General features: G+C 47.7%; 1 protein-coding gene across 1 annotated transcript in view; it reads right to left on the bottom strand.

Moving 5' to 3' along the window:
* The window catches only part of LOC120991124 (zinc finger protein 585A-like), a 2,129,672-nt gene that overhangs the window by 987,585 nt on the left and 1,123,165 nt on the right, over nt 1–18,922 (bottom strand). The gene's annotated exons all lie outside the window — the stretch shown is intronic.

Here is an 18,922-nt window from a genome sequence, read left to right on the forward strand (position 1 = left end):
TTCTTCTGACTGATGCTTCCCCTACAAGAGACCCCTTAGATGCTCCTCAACAGCAGCTCCCTCTGGGAGACATGGACTCCTCACTGCTGCTGTCTTCGGATTCCAGCCAGATCGTCCCTCCTTTACCATTAGAACAGCAGCTCTATAGCCGCCAACAGGCACCCAGAGACAGGCTGGTCTTTGCTGCCTAGGACAAGGTGGGTGATCAGCACATCACTCCTGATGGTCCTCAAGCTCTGCCTTCTCCATCGGGAGCCCTCCCTATACCACTTTATTTGATAGTCAGCAGAAATCTTGGTCATTTCCATCCCCCATAATTCTAGTGAAGGGATCCCTGGGGACCCCGATCATACACTTGGGTACAACATTCGAAATCTCTTCCAACCAAATGGGATTTTCAGTCCCTTATCTCAGAGGTCAGAGATATCTGCTAATCTGAAATCACTGAGGTCAGGGAGAATCTGAAAGCTATCACAGGCCGTACTGAACTAGAGGACGACCAAAGTATATTTGATTTCTATTAGAACAAACTGAGGCTGTGGTATCAGAAGACCCCCAGAGGACACAGATAACAGAGGCCATCACTATAACTTAGGGGTTAGAGTTCTCCTTGAACCAACTGACTCTGAAAATGTCCACGATGCCCTTCAGGCTTCATTCAGTGAAATCCTCGATTTACCACCTGATCCACCAGTCAGAATAGTCCGAGCTCCAGGGCTGTGGCACCTCAGGGAAGAACCTCTCAACCTGAAGATATTGCAGAAGAAAGTATCAGAAGCAAATCACCTTCCTTAGGCCTCTTTCACACAACCGTTTTTTTTCCCCGTTTACGGCCGTTTTTTGCGTTCCGTATACGGAACCATTCTTTTCAATGGTTCGGCAAGAAAAACGGAATGTACTCCGTAAGTATTCTGCTTCTGTATTTCCGTTCCGTTGAAAGATAGAACATGTCCTATTATTGCATTGAAAATCACATTCCGTGGCTTCATTCAAGTCAATGGGTCCGCAAAAAAAACTGAACACATACGTGTCATGCCCCACTCTGACGATGTGCGGAGGTCAGCCAGGATTGCAGCACGAGTCTAGTATTTGTTTTGATGCTGTGCTGGATCCGCCTCGCATCAGGTGCACTGGGTGGAGTCATTAGTTTAAATGGTCTCCAGCTAAGTGCTCTGAGCGAATTATACTGTTCATTATGGTCTGGGAAGTTTGGAGTGAAGGTTGGCTGTTTGTTCCTGTTCTTAGCAGATAAGTGTCTTTTCTTGTTTGGTTGTTTATGTCATCTATCCCATCCAGGTTCTGTGCGAGCAGGCTGCTCCTTTGTCCCCACTTCACCATCTCAGGGAGTTCAGGGTTCTGTTAGTACAGGCTGGTGGACACAGCAAATCTACCTTCAAGGTTTGTCTGTGGGCTGAGCATTGCAGGGAAAGAGGTCAGGGATAAACTAGGAGGTGACCCTTCCCCTGTCTCTCGTCCAGAGCCTGGTTGGTGTGTTATCTGTTAAACTGTGCACGTCCGCTGTGACAATACGGAAATGCATCCGTATGTCTTCTGTATCCGTTCCGTTTTTGTGTAAACATCTATTGAAAATTTTTTGCCCAGCACAATTTTTTCTATTTAATTACCGTATACTGTATATGCCATATGGAAAAACGGAATAGAAACGGAAACAAAAAAACGGAACAACGGATTCGTAAAAAACTGACCAAAAGACACAGAAAAAGCCATACGGTCGTGTGAAAGAGGCCTGAAGCAGGATTAAATCATATCACTTATCAACAAGGACAAGTGTAATAAGGAGTGTCATGCCGCAATTTTCCAAACTTCTGAAGATCTTCCTAAATTTTCAGCTATATTTCAAATTACTGTTCCCTCTCGTGTGGGATCAGCTTACTCCTCCACCACCACCATCTGCATAGACAACCCATCAGCCCTGCAGGAGCAGACCATCTCCTGCCATTCTCCTACTTGATCTTCTAGAGAGATCCAGTCTGGATCCTGGATTCGGATGCTGTTGGAATCCTTCTCCCCTGATTGGCCGGTGACTGTGGATCTTTATGGATTATTAATACTTCATTGCTATTTCTCTGTTGCTGTTATGTCACAGTTTGGTTTATATTATATGGGGTCACACGTCCTCTGTGCCGGGCACAGCTCTGCTTCATTTCCTCTGTTGGTGCCGACCAGGGCCCCGCGGTCCTCCTGTTGTTTCTCTCTATAGCGGGTATAAGATTTGCTGCCGTTTTGTTCTCATTTGCTATTATCTTTCTTCCTCCTTACAAGCAGCCCATTACTCCTGCCGGAGCTCAGGATATGGCCGGTGACCCGGTGTCTCTCCTCGGTGCGGTGTTATTTCATGTGTTATTTCCTCTGCTTTCCTCCTCAGCATGGGGGTTGAATACTTTCCCTCTTTTTGAGGCGACGTTCCGATCTTTACTGCCCATTTGGGGATTTCTACAATCATTACTGGAATTAGATTACATGTTTTATTCTCTTTTCTTCTTTTCTCTCCTTTTTGTCTCCGTCAAATGGGTTGTCCAAGGTTTTGGTACTGATAGCCTATCCTCAGGGTAGCTCATCAATATTAGATGGGTGAGAGTCCAAAGCCCGGCACCCCCACCGATCAGCTGTGTGAAGAGACCGGTGAGCGCTGAGGCCTCTTCCTAGGACAGGGACGTCACATTGGTGGTGCAGTTTTCCTACCAGATTCCTGTCCCTGACAAGTAACAGGTGTAGCTGAGGACCGGCGGGTAGATCTAATGCTCCAGGGAGCTCTTTTAGGACGTCCTATTACTCTATGTAATATATACACCCCAGTGAGAACAAGCCATCCCTTCTGAGAGCTGTCTGGTCACACCTGGACTCCTCGGGACACTCGGCGTCTTGATCGGAGGTGATATTAATCTCCCTTTCTCTGAAACTGCAGACAGACTGACGGCCCCCACTGCTCCTGTGATCTCATATCTCCAGTGTCACCTTTTCCCTCATTTATTCCTCCTTCTTCCTCCTGGTTTATGGAGAATAGATATCTCCACTAGTGGACAATACACTTATAATGCCCCCCCCCCAGGACTGGTTATGTTCCCAGTAACATTCTAACCCTTGGTTTCGGCTGGTGGAGGGGACTTCATGGTTTGGGGCCGTTTTTCTGCAGACATTTCTGTGACTGTCCTGCTCCTCTGAATGTGGCTGTAATAAGGGGGGGATCCGACCTCCTCCTCCAGTCACATGTAGCAGGCTGTATCTTCCCTTTCGTCCTAACCAGCAGCACAAGTGGGGTATTTGCCCCTGTGAAGCTGGTCAGGACAGGCGGAATTTTTATTCAATAAAATTCTGCATCATTAATAATTAATTAGTTAATTAATTCCCCCCCCCCCCCCCCCCCCTATATAGGACTAGTTGCTTTTTTTCTGTCCTGTGGGTTTGGTCAGACAGGCATGACTCTACCCAGAGTCTCCCCCCCTGTGGTTTCAGGGAGAAATTACTAACTTTTCTGCATCAGTTCTTATTTATGTAATTATTCTCTTTACAGGTTCAGGCAGAGGACTGGTGTCTCCTGCCTGTCATCCGGGCAGCGTGAGTATGAGGAGCGTCCTGGCTATGTCGTAGCCTGTAAGTCAGACAGGGGTGCGCACGTGACCAAGATGCTTGCGGAGCTCCCTTCCCCTTGCTCCTTCTCCGCTGCTGTCCTGTCCCCTCCCCTCCCTCTGTACCTTCGCTTCCGTCCGCTGTTAGATCGCGTATCCAGCTCCGGTGAGTCGGACGCGCAACCGGAAGTGCGTCACTGGGCACTTCCGGTCCGCGATGTCAGTTATCCGCGGCAGGTTACATTCTCCCTACAACATTACTATTCTTGCGGGGGAGGTTGGGGGAAGGGAGGGCAGTACCTGATCCTTAAGCTTGGAACTTGCCATATTTTATAGGTTAGTTCTATAGTGGGGAGCCTGGGGTTTGTTGGAGGAGGAGCTGTTGCTTCCCTCCTCCCCCCCTCTCTCCCCTTCCTGCTATATAAGGTCAGGCTGCTTGCTGGGTCAGTGTTGCACTCAGTTTCTGTGTGCAGCTGACCTTGACTATTGGCTGATCCGTTTTTTTTCTACTCTGATCAGAGGGTCTCAAGGTTGTGCTCAAATTCTTAAAACATGACGTCCCCTTCTAACGGTAAGATTGACGTCTGGTATAGACCCTTTGGGTTGGAGCTATTTTAATAGTGCTTATTTCTTTTCTTAGGAAAAGCTGCTCACAAGCAAAAACACCTGACTTGTTCCAGTTGTGGCCCCCTGTTGCCGGATGCCTACGAGTTCCATCGGTGTCCAGGCTGTCGCCCTAGGCCGGCCAATCCTGAGCCTACGGTCGTAGAAATGTTCTCATGGATGAAGGAGTTCATGGACACCTCCATCGCGGAGATCAAGGGGGCGGTCTCTAATAAGAGACCTAGGCAGGCCTCTCCTTGGCCTGTTCCGATGTCCGAGGTGGTCTCGCTCGGCGAGGATTCCTCCTCTGAGGAAGAGGAGTCGGTTTTTTCTTTTCCAGCCGAAAAAACCCAGAGATTACTGCGCTCCATCAGGTCAAGGCACCAGGATGTTGAGCATGGGGAAGCTCCACACTCCACCGCTAGGGGGCCAAGGGCCTTCAAAGTGGATGAGTCGCTTAAAAAATTTATGGCGACAGAATGGAAACATCTGGAGAAAGGCCCGGTCTTAACCAAAAGGTTTAAACTTATGTTTCCCCTACAGGACGGGGACTCCCTGGATTGGGTCCCACCACCTAAGGTGGATATGGCAATAGCCAAGCTTTCCAGGAGAACCTTGGTGCCTTCCGATGACGGGAGTAATCTGAAGGATCCCCTTGACAGACGCACAGAATGTTCACTTAGGCGTAATTACTCTGCGGCGTCCGCCTCTGCCTCCGTGGCCATAGCCTGTACCGAAGTGTCTGACTTCATTTGCGCCCGCACGCTCAAGATCCAGTCAGATATAGATTCGGGAGTCGCCAGAGATGACATTCTGGACCAGTTTAAGACTCTACTGTTGGGCATAGATTTCATGGCGGATGCGTCTCAGCAGCAACTAAGGCTAGCTGCTAAATCAATGGCTTTGTCTGCTGCCAGCAGATGGCCTTTATGGCTGAAGCCCGGGGTAGCGGACAATATCTCCAAGTTCAATCTGTGCACTCTCCCTTACGAGCCTGGCAGGTTGTTTGGCTCCGAACTAGACCGCTTGATGGAAAATCTAGCGGACAAGAAGGGAAAATTACTCCCTCAGCAATCCTTTCGAGGACGTGGAAGAGGCAGCGGTGGAAGATTCCAGGGAAGAGAGAGGAACCAGAGACGTTCCGAAGGTAACAAGAGGGGTAGCGGTCGCGGGAACCGCAGTGCTGATCAATGACTCTTGGCATCCCACCACCTCCCCATCCCCACCCCCCACACGAATCTCCCTGCCTGAATCCTCCAGTAGGAGGTCGTTTATTTTTGTTCAAAGATTTTTGGAAACAAACAATTCCAGATCCTTGGGTGCTGCAGGTCATCATGGCCGGATACAGGATCGATTTCATTTCCCAACCTCAGGAGAGGTTCGTCCTTACAGGACGTCTAACACCCAGCAGACAGCTGGTCCTGGAGGATTCTGTACTCCAGTACATAGTCAAGGGGGCCTTAGAGGAGGTTCCTCCTCGCGAGCTCGGTCAGGGAGTGTATTCTCCCATTTTTCTTGTTCCAAAGCCGTCAGGAGATTGGCGCATGATTATCGATCTGCGTTACCTAAATCGGTTTATCAGAAAGAAGCGTTTCCGTATGGAAACCATTCGCTCAGTCCTAAACATCCTGAACCCGGCAGACGTGATGGTAACGATAGATCTGAAGGATGCTTACCTTCATGTTCCTATCTATCCGGCCCACAGGAAATATCTCAGAGTTGCTGTCTTCATAAAAGAGGTAGTGAAGCACTACCAGTTTGCTGTGTTGCCCTTCGGCATCTCCTCTGCGCCACACACCTTCACAAAGGTTGTGGCTCCTGTGGTCGCCCACTTAAGACTCCTGGGCTTAGAAGTCGTCCCTTCTTTAGACGACTGGCTTTTGAAAGCCGCGTCCGCAGACATCTTACAAGTCCAGCTTCAATAAGCTCTCCACACTCTGCAGAACATGGGAAGGCTCGTAAATTGGGACAAATCAGAGTTGGTTCCCTCTACCACAAGGCGGTTCCTGGGATTTGTGATAGATTAACAACTAATGTCCCTATACCTGTCTCCACAGAGGAGAGACAAAGTAATAAAAGCTGCAGAATTCCTCCTATCCCCCAGACGGGTCTCTATTCGGGTTCTCATGAGGATGTTAGGCCACATGTCAGCGTCTGCAGAGGCAGTGCCTTGGGCCTTGTGGCATCTTCGGCCACTGCAAGAGGAAGTCTTAGCGGTTTGGAGTCGCAAACCCAGAGACCTAGATCGGAATCACTCCCTGTCTGTAGAAGTCTGTTTCTCCCTCAGGTGGTGGAAGAACCTAGTGGATGGAATGCCTTTATCCCAACCTACTTGGGTGATCCTGACCACGGACGCCTCCCTTCTAGGCTGGGGAGCCCATCTGGGACACAATACAGTTCAGAATACCTGGAATCCTCAGGAGAGACTCCTCTCGTCCAATCTGAGGTAGCTGAGGGCGGTCAGGTTAGCCCTCAATCACTTCTCTCCTCTCATCCAAGGTCAAGCCGTGAGAGTACGGACCGACAACACGACTGTGGTTGCTTATCTAAACAGACAGGGAGGAACGAGATCCCGGACCCTCCTGAGGGAGGTGGGATTAATTCTATCTTGGGCAGAGAGCAATCTATCTCATCTAGTGGCAGTTCACATCAGAGGGGATCTCAACATAGTAGCAGATCGTCTAAGTCAGGGCCTTCCGGTACCAGGAGAGTGGTCCCTGAATGACAACATCTTCTCCAGGATAGTCCAATGCTGGGGGACTCCCGAGATCGATTTGATGGCAACTCGTTTGAACGCCAAAGTAAGTAAATTCTGTACAAGGAGGACAATCCGGTAGCGATAGATGCTCTGTCCATAACATGGAGGTTCAGGCTGGCCTATGTATTCCCTCCAATTTCCATGATACCAAGGGTATTGATGAAGATCAAGCAAGACCAGACCTCAGTGATAGCCATCATTCCATTCTGGCCAAAGAGGTCTTGGTTCACCCAGCTCATGCAGATGAGTCAGGGCAATTATTGGAGACTTCCCCTAATACAGAACCTAGTGTACCAGAACACAGGTCCCTGTCTAGATCTGAGGAGGCTCAGTCTGACAGCCTGGAGACTGACCGGTCCCTTCTAGAAGCTAGAGGGCTTTCGGTGGAGGTCCTGAGAACAATCTCTCACTCCAGGGCGGATTCTACGAACCAGAAATATTCCTGCATATTCAAGAGATTTATGCGATGGTGCACGAATAGAGAGGTAGTTTCCTCAGATCCTCCTCTCTCTGATATTCTTCAATTCCTGCAGGATGGTCTAGACAAGGGTCTAAGCCCATCTACACTGAGAACTCACGTTGCTGCCTTGTCAGCATGCCTTGGTAAACCAATTTCTCAGGACCCCCTAATCAAGAGGTTCCTTAACCACCTCCGGACCGCTGTACGCACAGACGCGTCCTGGAGGTGGTTGATTCATTCCGAGTGGACGCGCCGAGACGCGAGATTTCCTGTGAACGCGCGCACACAGGCGCGCGCGCTCACAGGAACGGAAGGTAAGAGAGTTGATCTCCAGCCTGCCAGCGGCGATCGTTCGCTGGCAGGCTGGAGATGTGTTTTTTTTAACCCCTAACAGGTATATTAGACGCTGTTTTGATAACAGCGTCTAATATACCTGCTACCTGGTCCTCTGGTGGTCCCCTTTGTTTGGATCGACCACAAGAGGACACAGGTAGCTCAGTAAAGTAGCACCAAGCACCACTACACTACACTACCCCCCCTGTCACTTATTAGCCCCTTATTAGCCCCTGATCACCCCTGATCACCCCATATAGACTCCCTGATCACCCCCCTGTCATTGATTACCCCCCTGTCATTGATCACCCCCCTGTAAAGCTCCATTCAGATGTCCGCATGATTTTTACGGATGCACTTATAGATGGATCGGATCCGCAAAACGCATCCGGACGTCTGAATGGAGCCTTACAGGGGGGTGATCAATGACGGGGGTGATCACCCCATATAGACTCCCTGATCACCCCCCCTGTCATTGATCACCCCCCTGTCATTGATCACCCCCCTGTAAGGCTCCATTCAGACATTTTTTTGGCCCAAGTTAGCGGAATTATTTTTTTTTTTTCTTACAAAGTCTCATATTCCACTAACTTGTGTCAAAAAATAAAATCTCACATGAACTCACCATACCCCTCACGGAATCCAAATGCGTAAAATTTTTTAGACATTTATATTCCAGACTTCTTCTCATGCTTTAGGGCCCCTAGAATGCCAGGGCAGTATAAATACCCACATGTGACCCCATTTCGGAAAGAAGACACCCCCAGGTATTCCGTGAGGGGCATATTGAGTCCATGAAAGATTGAAATTTTTGTCCCAAGTTAGCGGAACGGGAGACTTTGTGAGAAAAAAATTAAAAATATCAATTTCCGCTAACTTGTGCCAAAAAAAAAAAATTTCTATGAACTCGCCATGCCCCTCATTGAATACCTTGGGGTGTCTTCTTTCCAAAATGGGGTCACATGTGGGGTATTTATACTGCCCTGGCATTCTAGGGGCCCCAAAGCGTGAGAAGAAGTCTGGTATCCAAATGTCTAAAAATGCCCTCCTAAAAGGAATTTGGGCACCTTTGCGCATCTAGGCTGCAAAAAAGTGTCACACATCTGGTATCGCCGTACTCAGGAGAAGTTGGGGAATGTGTTTTGGGGTGTCATTTTACATATACCCATGCTGGGTGAGAGAAATATCTTGGTCAAATGCCAACTTTGTATAAAAAAATCGGAAAAGTTGTCTTTTGTCAAGATATTTCTCTCACCCAGCAAGGGTATATGTAAAATGACACCCCAAAACACATTCCCCAACTTCTCCTGAATACGGCGATACCACATGTGTGACACTTTTTTGCAGCCTAGGTGGGCAAAGGGGCCCATATTCCAAAGAGCACCTTTAGGATTTCACAGGTCATTTACCTACTTACCACACATTAGGGCCCCTGGAAAATGCCAGGGCAGTATAACTACCCCACAAGTGACCCCATTTTGGAAAGAAGACACCCCAAGGTATTCCGTGAGGGGCATGGCGAGTTCCTAGAATTTTTTATTTTTTGTCACAAGTTAGTGGAAAATGCTGATTTATTTTTATTTTATTTTTTTCATACAAAGTCTCATATTCCACTAACTTGTGACAAAAAATAAAAACTTCCATGAACTCACTATGCCCATCAGCGAATACCTTGGGGTCTCTTCTTTCCAAAATGGGGTCACTTGTGGGGTAGTTATACTGCCCTGGCATTCTAGGGGCCCAAATGTGTGGTAAGGAGTTTGAAATCAAATTCTGTAAAAAATGACCTGTGAAATCCGAAAGGTGCTCTTTGGAATATGGGCCCCTTTGCCCACCTAGGCTGCAAAAAAGTGTCACACATCTGGTATCTCCGTACTCAGGAGAAGGTGGGGAATGTGTTTTGGGGTGTCATTTTACAAAGAAGAGACCCCGAGGTATTTCGTGATGGGCATTGTTGAGTTCATAGAAGTTTTTATTTTTTGTCACAAGTTAGTGGAATATGAGACTTTGTAAGAAAAAAAAAAAAGAAAAAAAAAATCATCATTTTCCGCTAACTTGTGACAAAAAATAAAAAGTTCTATGAACTCACTATGCCCATCAGCGAATACCTTAGGGTGTGTACTTTCCGAAATGGGGTCATTTGTGGGGTGTTTGTACTGTCTGGGCATTGTAGAACCTCAGGAAACATGACAGGGGCTCAGAAAGTCAGAGCTGCTTCAAAAAGCGGAAATTCACATTTTTGTACCATAGTTTGTAAACGCTATAACTTTTACCCAAACCATTTTTTTTTTTACCCAAACATTTTTTTTTTATCAAAGACATGTAGAACAATAAATTTAGAGCAAAATTTATATATGGATGTCGTTTTTTTTGCAAAATTTTACAACTGAAAGTGAAAATTGTCATTTTTTTGCAAAAAAATCGTTAAATTTCGATTAATAACAAAAAAAGTAAAAATGGCAGCAGCAATGAAATACCACCAAATGAAAGCTCTATTAGTGAGAAGAAAAGGAGGTAAAATTCATTTGGGTGGTAAGTTGCATGACCGAGCAATAAACGGTGAAAGTAGTGTAGGTCAGAAGTGTAAAAAGTGGCCTGGTCATTAAGGGGGTTTAAGCACTGGGGGCTGAAGTGGTTAAAGGTGCTCAGAGGCTTAGGCCCAGCATCCAGAGACCAATCCCTGAGTGGGAGCTGCCAGTGGTCTTAAGGGGGTTGTGCTCTCCCCCCTTCGAGCCTTTGGAACAGGTAGACTTAAAATACCTTTCCCTCAAAGTTACCTTTCTCTTGGCCATAACCTCAACCAAGAGGGTTGGGGAGCAGAACTGAAGAGTTCAGGAGATCAGAAAATCTGCTGATTGCTTATGCAGGGAACAACAGAGGGCTCAAGGTTTCCAAGCCCACCTTGAGCAGATGGATTAAAGAGGCTATTAAGCTGGCTTTTATGTCCCAAGACTTATCACCACCATTCTTCTCATCTGCCCATTCTACAAGGGCAGTTTCTACGTCATATGCGGAAAGGAAACGAATCCCTTTAGAGCAAATTTGTGCTGCTGCCTCGTGGAGTACGCAAAACACCTTTATTTCCCATTACCGCCTAGAGAGTAGGCGTTCAGAGGGAACAGCCTTTGGACGGTCCGTGTTAAATGCTGCTCGTCCATAGGTCAGCTCTCTAACTCCTGTGGGATATTTCAACTACTTAGTAGAAAGTCCTTTAGCCCTCCCAAAATTTGTGTGAGGTTCCTTGCTACTTCCCCACTTGTGCTGCTGGTTAGGACGAAAGGGAAGCGTCATTTTTGACGTAAATTTGTTTTTCCTTAGTCCTAACAGCAGCACACAAATATCCCTCCCTCTATGCTGTTATGATTACTTGTTAAAAAAGCAACTAGTCCTGTGGAGGACGGTCTATATAGGGGGGGGGGGGGGAATTAATTAACTAATTAATTATTAATGATGCAGAATTTTATTCAACAAAAATTCTGCCTGTCCTGACCAGCTTCACAGTGGCAAATACCCCACTTGTGCTGCTGTTTACGTCAAAATTGACACTTCTCTGCTTGTGGAGTGACTAGAGGATGCCAGACATGAAGGGCAAGAGAACGACTGGAAAGTCACCATGATGGACTCTCCTTATAAAAGTAAGGACCTGTTCACACCTCGTCTGAGCCTCCAGCAGAACATATGTGCGGAGGGTTTCCTGATATCTCCCTCTGACAGAAGCTCCGACGTCAGGCTCTATACAGTCACACAGGGGCGGACATTGCCCATAAGCTCCATGTATGATCTACACTGTATACGCTGCGGAACACGGATTTTACAGGACGTCTCTGATAGAGCAGTGTAGTCTAATATACCGGCCCGACGGAGGCCAGAAGGACACGCTCCCATCATGTGACTGGAGCTCTACGGATATGACCGACATACAAAGAACACGGAGCCTCTAATGTAATGTGAGAAGAAACTGTGGAGCTTCTCCATTACATGTCACTGCACACACGTGTATACACTGCACATGACAGCTCTTACCATGTGATATAAGAGGCTGGTGCTCCTCCATTACATGTCACTGCACACACGTGTATACACTGCACATGACAGCTCTTACCATGTGATATAAGAGGCTGGTGCTCCTCCATTACATGTCACTGCACACACGTGTATACACTGCACATGACTGGTCTTACCTTGTGATATAAAAGGCTGGTGCTCCTCCATTACATGTCACTGCACACACGTGTATACACTGCACATGACGGCTCTTACCCTGTGATATAAGAGGCTGGTGCTCCTCCATTACATGTCACTGCACACACGTGTATACACTGCACATGACGGCTCTTACCTTGTGATATAAGAGGCTGGAGCTCCTCCATTACATGTCACTGCACACACGTGTATACACTGCACATGACGGGCCTTACCTTGTGATATAAGAGGCTGGTGCTCCTCCATTACATGTCACTGCACACACGTGTATACACTGCACATGACGGCTCTTACCTTGTGATATAAGAGGCTGGTGCTCCTCCATTACATGTCACTGCACACACGTGTATACACTGCACATGACGGGCCTTACCTTGTGATATAAGAGGCTGGTGCTCCTCCATTACATGTCACTGCACACACGTGTATACAAAGCACATGACGGCTCTTACCTTGTGATATAAGAGGCTGGTGCTCCTCCATTACATGTCACTGCACACACGTGTATACACTGCACATGACGGCTCTTACCTTGTGATATAAGAGGCTGGTGCTCCTCCATTACATGTCACTGCACACACGTGTATACACTGCACATGACGGCTCTTACCCTGTGATATAAGAGGCTGGTGCTCCTCCATTACATGTCACTGCACACACGTGTATACACTGCACATAACGGGTCTTACCTTGTGATATAAGAGGCTGGTGCTCCTCCATTACATGTCACTGCACACACGTGTATACACTGCACATGACGGCTCTTACCTTGTGATATAAGAGGCTGGTGCTCCTCCATTACATGTCACTGCACACACGTGTATACACTGCACATGACGGCTCTTACCTTGTGATATAAGAGGCTGGTGCTCCTCCATTACATGTCACTGCACACACGTGTATACACTGCACATGACGGCTCTTACCCTGTGATATAAGAGGCTGGTGCTCCTCCATTACATGTCACTGCACACACGTGTATACACTGCACATGACGGATCTTACCTTGTGATATAAGAGGCTGGTGCTCCTCCATTACATGTCACTGCACACACGTGTATACACTGCACATGACGGATCTTACCTTGTGATATAAGAGGCTGGTGCTCCTCCATTACATGTCACCGCACACACGTGTACACACTGCACATGACGGCTCTTACCTTGTAATATAAGAGGCTGGTGCTCCTCCATTACATGTCACTGCACACACGTGTATACACTGCACATGACGGCTCTTACCTTGTGATATAAGAGGCTGGTGCTCCTCCATTACATGTCACCGCACACACGTGTATACACTGCACATGACGGCTCTTACCTTGTGATATTAGAGGCTGGTGCTCCACCATTACATGTCACTGCACACACGTGTACACACTGCACATGACGGCTCTTACCTTGTGATATTAGAGGCTGGTGCTTCTCCATTACATGTCACTGCACACACGTGTATACACTGCACATGACGGCTCTTACCTTGTGATATAAGAGGCTGGTGCTCCTCCATTACATGTCACTGCACACACGTGTATACACTGCACATGACGGCTCTTACCCTGTGATATAAGAGGCTGGTGCTCCTCCATTACATGTCACTGCCCACACGTGTATACACTGCACATGACGGCTCTTACCCTGTGATATAAGAGGCTGGTGCTCCTCCATTACATGTCACTGCACACACGTGTACACACTGCACATGACGGCTCTTACCCTGTGATATAAGAGGCTGGTGCTCCTCCATTACATGTCACTGCACACACGTGTATACACTGCACATGACGGCTCTTACCTTGTGATATAAGAGGCTGGTGCTCCTCCATTACATGTCACTGCACACACGTGTATACACTGCACATGACGGCTCTTACCTTGTGATATAAGAGGCTGGTGCTCCTCCATTACATGTCACTGCACACACGTGTATACACTGCACATGACGGCTCTTACCTTGTGATATAAGAGGCTGGTGCTCCTCCATTACATGTCACTGCACACACGTGTATACACTGCACATGACGGGTCTTACCTTGTGATATAAGAGGCTGGTGCTCCTCCATTACATGTCACTGCACACACGTGTATACACTGCACATGACTGCTCTTACCTTGTGATATAAGAGGCTGGTGCTCCTCCATTACATGTCACTGCACACACGTGTATACACTGCACATGACTGCTCTTACCTTGTGATATAAGAGGCTGGTGCTCCTCCATTACATGTCACTGCACACACGTGTATACACTGCACATGACTGCTCTTACCTTGTGATATAAGAGGCTGGTGCTCCTCCATTACATGTCACTGCACACACGTGTATACACTGCACATGACGGCTCTTACCTTGTGATATAAGAGGCTGGTGCTCCTCCATCATGGCCTCCTTGTACAGATCCTTGTGTCCTTCTATATACTCCCACTCCTCCATGGAGAAATAGACAGTGACGTCCTGACACCTTATAGGAACCTGACAACACAATGACACCGTCATCACCCAGACCCCTCCAGTGCTGTTACTGGAGAATTTCCCAGCATTCCCAGCAGTGTCACCTCTCCAGTCAGCAGCTCCATCATCTTGTGGGTGAGTTCTAGGATCTTCTGCTCATGTATCAGGGGGTGAGGGGGAGGCTCTGTGATGGTGTGAGGGGTCCTGCTCCGCCCTCCTGACTCCTGGAGATGGATGATGGGAGTCACACAGTCCCCCGATGTCTTCTTCACTATTGTGTACTCCTGTGGATGGAGAGAGACACTTAGGGAATAAACCCTTCAGGGGCCATGTGCTCTCCTCCGGCCCTCTCCTCCTGGGTACAACGTGCCTACTTACCTCCTCATGGCTCCTACAACATGACTATTGGGCACTGGTCACATGATACATCACTCACCATACTGGGGGCTGATCTTCAGGTTCTCCATCACTTGAAAGGTCTTGAGGCCGTTCTCCAGGACCCTGGACTCTTCCTATCACTTCCTATGATGGATTCTCCTCCCCGATGTCTGACTTGTTACAGAATACAATAAAGAGGAGAGAAATCTAGAAAAGTTTACCTCTCCGCTCAACAGGGAGATGATCTCCAAGGTGAGGTCTAATATTCTTCTGCTGATCTCCTTCCTGTCCATCCTTGGTGGTCATTCAGGAGAAGAGGAGAGAACTGGAGGAGCTGGAGGCTTCTAGTACTGCAGGCGCCTTTATGAGGAGAGGAGAGGAAATCATCCAGGGGACAAGACCAGATGTCACCTCCAGAACCGCACTTCCTGAGCCTGGAGGGGCCCCGCTTCTCAGAGCCCCCACCACATGGATTTCAGGGGCCCCAACATGGAGATTTCTGGTGGCTCCACAGAAGATAAATGTCTGATAGATGCAGGTCCCACCTCTGGGCTGTGCTCAGCTGTGTCCAGAACTCCTAGAGAAGAGACTGGAGAGAGCTGAGCTCATGCCGGTGTAATGTTATACTTCCCTACTTCGTGAGATTTCCCTACCCTCGTCACTTCCGGTCACACCGGACATGACGTGAGGTGGTGTGCAGCGCCGCGCAAGCGCACAACGAGGGGTTAGGGAATTTTCACAGCAGAGTGCGCATGTATCGGGAGCCTCACCAGCGGTTAGGGAAGGGAAAAATTATGTATGGGCCAGTGCTTTTTCCCTACCCTAACCGCTGGTGAGGCTCCCGGCGCATGCACAGTGTCGGCCGGTGTCCAGCTGAGAACATCCATCCGATCACCGTGCCTGCGCACTGGCCCATAATTTCCACTACCCTAACCGCCGGCGAGGCTCCAGGCGCATGCGCACTCTGCTATGGAATCTCCCTAACCCTCGTTGTGTGCCTGCGCAGCGCTGCAGGCTCCCGGCGCATGCGCACTTTGCTGTGAAATTTCCCTAACACGTCGTTGTGCGCCTGCACGGCGCTGCACACCTCCTCACGTCATGTCCGGTGCGACCGGAAGTGCAGAGGGTAGGGAAATCTCACGAAGTAGGTAAGTATAACGTTACACCGGCCCCCGCTCCATTCATTCTCGTCCTGGATACAGGAAACCTCACCAGGACACTCAGGGGCCAGCGAATGATGACAACCCCCACTATCCCTCCCCCATCTTACTAATCTGGGGAGAGGAGAAGGATTCCTTGTGTGTAATGGAGGAGAATCTCCAGAGGTGACATGTCTGAGCTCTCCACCACACTGTCTCCTCACAGCTCATCTTACCTGCAGGCTGGAGGAATGGCTGATACCAGAGAGAACAAGAGCCCTGACTACCGACCAGGACCTGCCCAGTATCTGCTGCACTGCTGGAGCTGAAGGACCTGTGGTGGGGGCGGGGCTCTGCAGTGGATAGGAGAAGAGGTGGTGAAGGACCTGGGGTGATGTCACCGTCATGTGATCAGTGCAGGGGGCGGGGCTCACCTACAACATAGACCACATGATAATGACATCATCACAGGTCCTTCATCACCCAAGAATGGAGTTGTTATTGGAGGAGGTTCTCCTGGTCTTGATTCCATTCTTAATTCAGTAAACTGTTTTACTTGAATTATGAATTTTCTCCCCCTTGAGTAGCCATCGCCATGCATGGAAACCCTGGACCAGGGAATAATCTAAAATAAAAAACAAAAAATGTTTTCCAGGAAGCAGGCCACGGTCAAAATCCAAGTCTTTTATTACTTCCTTTTAAAATCCATATGCCGACCGGAGTACAAGGCGGTCTACACGTTTAGACAAAGTGTCTTAATCATGACCATAACATGTTACCAAACCGGCTGGTTTAACCCCTTAGTGACCAATAATACACCTTTTTACTTACATAAACAAAGTTTTTTTTTTAGCTAAACAGTTGGCTTTAATCAATCATTACATGTACTGCATTTGCCAAGTATCTCCTACTTATTAGTTCAGCATTTGCAATTATGATGCAATTTTGTACTTTATTTGGTTTGCAGAGAGCTGTTGCATTGCTTGTTTTGTTTAACAGTCTTGTTCTTAGCCATAGCAACGTGCCCCTGCGCTTTGGGATGTGCTGACTGACCCCCTTTTTTTTTCTCTGCAGTATGTACTGCATGGTGCATTAAAAACTATAACTTGTCCTGCTAAAAATAAGACCTCGTACAAGTACATTGATGAAAAAACTGAAAAGTTATAGCTCTTGGAATGCAATTTTTTTTTAAAAATGTGTTAACGGGTTAAAAATCCTCATCCGCTAATAGCAAACCCCCCCCCCATGTGTTGCATTCATCATTAATTACAGCATGGGTACGTGGAACGTGCAATGTGGCTAATATAAGAACATCTTAACATATAAACATAACCCTGCAATACAGAACCTCACATTAAAGGGAACCTGTCACCGGGATTTTGTGTATAGAGCTGAGGACATTGAAGAGAAATCCTTTCAATCTGGGGGCTCCGTCCGGGATAGAGAAGGCCATCCTCGTGTCCGGTAAGAGAGACATCCCTTTTGTCCACAGCCCGGTCTGAGGGCACTGGCCACATCTCTACCCGTGAGTTTTCTTTATGTATCCGGGATACATTGTTAAGCCTTAAAAATAGACTCAGGGAGTTTATAATAAGTACTTGGAGTACTTTCATGAATGAGGCCGGCACTTGGAGTGCCACGCACGGCAAAAAGTCTCAGGGAGACTGACCTACCTTGGTTTGATCCATATAGATAAGATTACTATTACTATAAAGTGATAAGATCAATTATTGATTATCTGTCTTGTTTTGTGGGAGTCTTGTCTGGGTGGCAAGTGTACAGACATACCTCCTTGTTACTATTGCTGTGTATTGTCAAATATTATTATGGGTGGACAAGGTTCAAAAGTGGAGTTTCCCCCTCCAAATGTAGGAGAAACATGTAAAGAATATGTTGCAAGGGTTAGTCCCACAAATTACTACCTCATCAATCCGTGGGTAGATAACTTGGCACAGGCTGTACAAAAAAACATACTTTTCACTGAAAAGACACAAAAGGAGGAAGATAGGTTAACCAGTCCCGTCGCCCTACACACTAGGAGTAAAGAACAGGATAAGGGACATGGGGATTCTTCGAAGGGACATGAGGATTCATTCCCCTTTATGACAATAGGAGGAGCTCAGTTAATGAAGAAACCCATAGAAATAGAGGACATCAATAGGATTATCAAACATTGTCCCAAACCCACTATAGCACCATTAGGTACTATCACCTATCTGAAAAGGGCATGTAAGGGGAGAAATTACACACAGGAGGATATGAAGCTGATAGTGGATGGTATAATAGGGATGCACTCAGGGTGGGATTGGGTTAAAATATCCAGCATTAGCCTTATTCAGACAACCCCCGATGCTACTACATACAGCCTGAACACAGAACAGGGCAGGAACAAGATGTGGGAGGAACTCATGGAACACATGAAAGAGGTTTTCAAACAGAAGTCCTCTCTCCCCATAGCCGTAGCATGCAAACAAAAGAACAATGAGTCAGTTACTGATTTCTGGAAGCGGTTCATAGATTGCTGGAGACACGAAGCAGGTCTCACAGTGACTCACCAAGATAGTTTGGTTATCTCAACCTTTGTAAACAACCTATTGCCTAGTTTGATGCTTACAGTGAAACAGAACGTATCCTCCTGGACTTCTGATGACGTTGCGGATTTTGAAAAGCATTTATATGAGAAAGAGGCAGCAGGCTGTTTCGAGGTAAGGAAATCTATAACTACTCATGGGTATGCCGGCAACAGAGGGGACGGGGGAACAGGAACAGAGGCTATCAAGGTCAAGGTAACAGAGGTCCACCCCAGTCTCAGCAGAAACCTTACAGCCCAAATCAAACCCCTGAGCAGCAGCAGCCACCATCTGCCACTGTATGTTTTAATTGTGGTAAAGAGGGACACTAGGCGAGGCAATGCCCGTTGCCCGGACGACAGCGCTACTCAAACCCTGGCACTCAGCCCCAGGTAAGTGATAGCCAGAACCCAAGGTTTCTCATTGACTGGAACTAACAG

This window comes from Bufo bufo, chromosome 2 (assembly GCF_905171765.1).
Source record: "Bufo bufo chromosome 2, aBufBuf1.1, whole genome shotgun sequence".
In the NCBI taxonomy this organism is placed as follows: Eukaryota; Metazoa; Chordata; class Amphibia; order Anura; family Bufonidae; genus Bufo; species Bufo bufo.